Source organism: Lolium rigidum, chromosome 1, assembly GCF_022539505.1.
Source record: "Lolium rigidum isolate FL_2022 chromosome 1, APGP_CSIRO_Lrig_0.1, whole genome shotgun sequence".
In the NCBI taxonomy this organism is placed as follows: domain Eukaryota; kingdom Viridiplantae; phylum Streptophyta; class Magnoliopsida; order Poales; family Poaceae; genus Lolium; species Lolium rigidum.
Genome location: NC_061508.1, coordinates 283,645,790 through 283,652,114, shown reverse-complemented (window position 1 = coordinate 283,652,114; position 6,325 = coordinate 283,645,790).

Below are 6,325 nucleotides of genomic sequence, written 5' to 3'. Positions count from 1 at the left end.
AGAGAATTCTACATTTCCCCAAATATATGACTAATTATCTAGATTTCTTTCTTGTACTGTTGTGAGAGCATTTTGACATAATAATTTCAGGCTTTGGAACTCCTCATAAGCTTGATGCGATAGAGGAAGGTGGAACATGTTCTCCACAGTCAAATATGTATGTTTGGCAAAGGTTATGAGGTGAGGAAATTTTTTATGAAGACAATTATATTCCCAAAGACCAGTCCAGAAATTTACAGTTTTCCCATTTCCAATATTACATCTTGCCATGGATTTGTAAATGTCTAGCAGTTTTAGATGTGATTTCGACCAGAAGGATGCATCCAAATTATTTGTGGGCAGATTGCCATTTAAGTAATAAGACTCTCTGATTAAATGCACCCAAGGAATGTCATGACTGTTGAAAAATTTGTGAAGGTTCTTTAACATGAGAACCTTATTTTGTACTTCCAGATTGAGGACTCCCAAACCACCTTGTTCTTTGGGTCTGCATATTTTTTCCATGCTACAAGAGCAGTGTCATTTGCTTGGACATCAGAATTTTTCTTTCTCCATAGACAGTGTCTCATGTATTTCACTACTTGCTCCTTTATGGCAACAGGTACATCAAAGCAGCACATGAAGAAAATTGGCATGGAAGCTAGTACAGATTTAACCAGTTGTAATTTTTCTCCATAGTTTAAGAAATCAGCAATCCCTCCTAATCTTACTTGTGTTCTTTGTACAATTGGCAGGAAATGCTCCATGGAAGGTTTGATAAAGTATTTCATATTAACAGTCTATACACTTGTAGGATATACCTTTATCTACATCTAGATTCATTTTTAGATTTTTTGAAACTTCGCAACGCAGTTTTCGAAAGGTTGCACCACTCTCATCAACTTAGCTACGCCATGGACGACGTGGCCCTGACGGTTTGATTAGCTAGACGCGTGGATATCGGTGGAGGGATCGTCTATTCATCTAGGCTTCCACCTCAAGCTTGGTGAGTTCAATCTAGATATCTCACTCGTTATTGCATCTCTGTAGGGCGTTGGTGGTTCATGTAGGATCAATCTTTTGTTTCTATACACGCAACTCAACAGTGGTATCAGAGAAGATCTATCTGAATTTGCAATTTTATCTAGATGTACATGTGTTGTACAAGCATGATTGTTCTGTTGCTTTCCACAATATGCATCTTGCTAAAATCTCAGCGGCATGACAGTGATTTTGTTACAATCTTCTAGCAATCTGCGATAATTTTATGTTGCTCATGAGTACTCGTTATCAGATCAACGAACTGTTTCTGTTGGTTTGGTCATTTCTAAGTTGAGATGATGAAGTTGCATAGGAGAGGGCTTGTGAATTCTGTCTACATGGGGGTCACACATTCAATGATCGTTTAGTATAGCTCGCGAGATCTCGGTCAATCGACCCATACACCCCACATTTTTAAACTAGCAAGTTGGATCATCATGCTCATGGTAACATAGGTTGGCTAACTCTTTAAGCCTATGAAGCCACGTACAACTTTGTAACCAAACATGTAGAGGCATCTAACTCGTTTTTCCAGGATGTGCATGTGACATGGTATAATTTTCAAGATTATAATATAACTGGATGAGATGGTGTACAATGTATTTATACATGATCTACGTATTATTATGGTACGGCGTGATGACTGGAGATTTTAGGATGCTGATGATTCATTTGTCGATCTTAACTAGAGTCACTGATTAAAGTATTCGAACTCCACCAATGCGCCGGTCCCTTCCAGTCAAAAGAGAAGGCACAGGAGGCCACCCTGGAACAACGGCAGGATACATAACGGAAACAAAATACTCCTACTTTAACTGGGCGTGGGGATTGAAGGCCAAAGATGTTCAGGTCTTTTAGAAAAGAGTCCTGTAGTATTACTAGAAGTACTGGAGCTTTCGTGCGCGATCAGTACTGGGTTGGCATAGGAATTCGAGTCGGTTATCTCCTAGCTAGTCTCGTACGTACGTCCGCAAGTAAATCGTATCAGGGTTGCTCTTTATCGTCCGTTCCGCATGCCGATCATATCGATCTGCTTCATCGTCTTTTTGCCTCCAACAAGGTGCCATCTCTATGCTTCGTTCTGATTTATCATCCAAAGTCAGGCTATACGTGTACAAATTACCATCTATCTCTCTAATTACATCTTCTCGAGCAGATCATCTCAAGCAGAGCAAAGAGCGTTCAAGGCAGACCATGGTAGATATAGAGATGGTCGACATCGAAAACCCCGGTCATGGCAATGGCGGTGACAACTTTGTTAAAGCACAACCCAATCGGCGTGTCTTTATTTCGTTGAGAGAAAAATATGGGATGCCTCCCAATGAAAACCCTAATCCTGACGGGGTTGTGGCTGCAGCGGAGCCTCAGCAACATAGCAGATATGCCTTCCTGTGTTTTGGGGTCTCGATCGTGCTCTTCCTTGTCGTCGCTTTCGGCACCATTATGTTTATCTGCTTACGCTCCAACCCGACAACCTCAACTGGTTGGGCCTTATTTTTCACGGGATTAACCGTCGGCACGATAGGCTCGATAATAATTATTGCATGTGGGTGTGCCTATGTTGGTCATTTTGCAGAAGAGGTAATTGATGGAAATCCCGAGGGGCGTAGAACCATAGATTTGTACATGTAATTCCACAAACACCCGCAAGGCTTGTTATTATTCAAAATTCTATGTATGGAGATACTATTTCTTATCCGACTGGCTGGTTACTACTAAGTCAATAGTTTTTTTCCCCTTTTTTTGGAAATAACGATTTACTTATTCAAAAGATTGTGTGTGCCCCGTGTGCGATTGTAAGATGCACTCAGGGAGTCACGGTGCATGAACTTGTCACGGAGGTCCACACAACAGCCTAATATGTTTTGCTTTTCAATCTCTCAAACATGATACTCTCTCTGGTTCATATTATTTGACTCAACTTTATCTACATACAGATATATCTAGTCAACAAATGTGTTAGATATACCCATATCTTGATAAAGTTGAGTCAATTAATTTGGACATGTAGTAACAATTTTACCCAAAACGTTTGATGCCAAGTAGTAGTCTCACGGAACAATTTAAATCATATTACAACTACTCTCTCCATCCTAACTGACATATCGAAGATTTGCCTAAATTTAGATGCATCTAGACAAATAGTAGGTAGATACATCAAAATTTTGACAAATCTCAGATATTTTTCATGGGACGGAGTGATACTACTTATTAGTTTTTTTAGCACATATGCTCAACAAGATCCAAAGGAGAACACGTCACTCTTCATCTTCTTCTTGTTTGCATCACTAGAATTCAGATCATCAAGTAGCATGTATTCAAACCTCTTCTTATCCCACTTCAGTAATTTCCTTTTATCGTTCCACTACTTATTCTCCTTTAGCAGCAAGATCCTCTCCTTCTCCATCTTGCGTAACTCAAGTGCAGATTCTTCCTCATAGTTTCCCTTTGATTTGGCCATGTTTTGCTCCAACACACGTCTCTCAACGGTATCCAACCAGTAACAACCTGGTGTATTTCTTGTACACCTTAAATTATTAACCAACTCAGCATTTTAAGTTTTCTCCTGGATACGATAATGGTTGATATTCTCATACATGCCCCCACAAAGCAGTTATTGAACGTTGGCATGGCAAACACCACTCAGTATCAGCCCAATCCACAAAGCAAGGTTCGTACCACCCTACATATATGGATTATGAACAAATTTGAGCAAATCACGGTGCTACTAAATCAAAACAATATCGAACATTACTTACATTGTGTTGTGAACACAGATAAAACCGCCGGCATGTGTTCGCCCCTTTGAAAGCAACGGCTTTCTTCGGCAGAGGTGCGTGCGGCAACGCGGGGCCATTTGGGAACCGCAATGCGGGTCCATGCTGGGTCGACAATCGTCTCTAGCGCATAGTCCACCTCGTGGTACTACACATCGGCGGAAATAGCCACAATTCTAAGCTAGGCACAAATATTAAAAATATCCTAAATTTTAACCCTAAAACCTAAAATCTTTACGTCGTCGGTGCAAATTTCCAGGTTGCACTCCCGTGGCATGGAATATCTTCATTATTTTCTGATCATCTAAAGGAACTATTAAAAGTTCATATAGTGAAGTGTATATCTCGGGTTTAAGTTTGTGTACTGCAGGTCAGAAACTTGCTTAGGAGCTCAAGCTTCACATAGCTCTTTTATTTTGAGAAAAATAAAAAATGACATTTAAATGTTTCAAATCATTCTAAAAACAAAATATACATGCACATGAGGATGGACTCTACAACCATGTAAAATCTCAAAGCTAAATACTCCATCGGTTCACCAATTTAAGACGGTTTAGACATTTTAAAGTGGACTAATTAAATACTGACCAAATTAGTGAATCTACACATTAAAAATAGACTAGATACAAACCAAAATTAGTGAATATAAAAAGCTAAAATGTCTTACATTATTGAATGGATGGAGTACCTTATACTTTGGATTACACAAATGGCAAATTTTGAAATATTTTGGGTGTTTGAAAATTTGTATTGTTCACTATATTAAAAGATCCACACTTTAGCTATTGTTGTGTAGCCAATGTATATGGTATTTCTTATAGATATTTAATACACTTATAGGATTCACCTTTATCTACATCCAGATTTATTTATGTTTGAAATTCGAAAGGTTGTTTTTCGAATTTTTGCAGAACAAGGAGCTACCTAGAGCTCGAGCTCCAAAACGCAAAAGGAGTCTATAGTTCACAAGAGGAGGGAGAGAGTAAAAAGACTTTGTAGAGTACGAGTACTTGACCGCTGCTTCTAATATAAAACTAGGAAGGGATACTGGTGGCACGCCGCATCCTTGGCTATTATATTGTTGGATAAGCTATTGTAGAATTATTACAATATCCTTGGTACTGGAGTATTCTAGAAGTGATGTTGTGGAAGTAATTTTGAAACAATGTAGAAGTGCTATCGTAGCGCCAAGGGTTCAGATTTTTTTTCCACGTCCGAAGGTGATCATGATGCGGTGAAAAAAAAAGAGGTTTATGGAGAAAAATCACTAGATGATCGTGGGGTGATGGGAAGAAGAAAGTAGTATGGCAGTGGCACTACATTATGGTTACGGTTCCAAGAGAGAAGACAACACCCGCCGATTAAAAGAGGCCACAGACGACGGAGCAAGTTTTTTCCTTAGATAATGTAAAGAAGGTATAGTATTCTCACTAGTTATTTTTGGTATTGCCACAGAATAAGATAGTAACATTTTCCCCTGCTGAAAGAGGCAATAGGCGGTGTAGGTATATTTTTCCAAGATACCATTGAAGAATGCAGTACTATAGGCGGCATATGGTGGAGTAGTTATATTTCTTTTGAAAATACGGTAGAAAATGGGAATATTATTTTCCCCGCATGAAAGAGGCGATGAACGGTGTAGTAACATTTTTCTCAGGTAACAGATGGTAGTAGTTTAGACAAAGGATGGTCAAGTAACTATAAATATATCTCATGCTAGAGCAGAAAAAGGCAGTAGTATTTCTGGATAGGAGAGTCGACAGATTGTCGCAGTAGTATAGTGACGAATGGTGGGGTTACTATATTTTTCTGAAGGGGGTAAAAGGCAGTAGTATTTTTCGGATAAAACATGGGGTAGATGATAAATTATTTTTTATTTCCAGAGTAGCTAGAGAAAAAAGAAGTAGTATTTTCCCCGGCTGAAACAGGAGTAGTATTTGTTTCCAATAAAACAGATGGTGGACGGTGACATATTTTTTATTCCGGAGTTGCTAAATAAGAAGAAAATGGTATTTTACCCAACTGAAAGAGATAGTGGATGTTAATGTTCATTGGGTGTTGTTCATGAGTACATAAATACGTTGGAGTAACTTCATTTTTCTAAGGAGATCCAGTGTTATTTTCCCAGCTAAAAGAGGCGACGGGCGGTGAACTGTTTTTGTTCGCGTATAGTGTTTCTCCCGGACGTCGAAGGGTGGAGCGAATATATTTTTTCCAAAGATATATTAGAAAAGGGTCATAGTATTTTCCCGGATATGAGATGCAGCATATAGGCAACAGATGTCTGTACGTGAAGTTATTATATTTTTCCAAAGATAGCATTAGAAGAAGGTAGTAGTATTTTGCGAGGATTAAAGAGTTAAGAGATGGTGTTGTTTTTTCAAGTAGTGTTTATGTAGCAATTTTTATATGGTACCGTTCATGTGCATCAACAGTAACCAAAAGGTCTAAGGAGGCAGCAAACCGGTTCAACCTTTATATATAGTCGTGTTATTTTTCCAGCTAAAAGAGGCGGTGGACGGCGTATA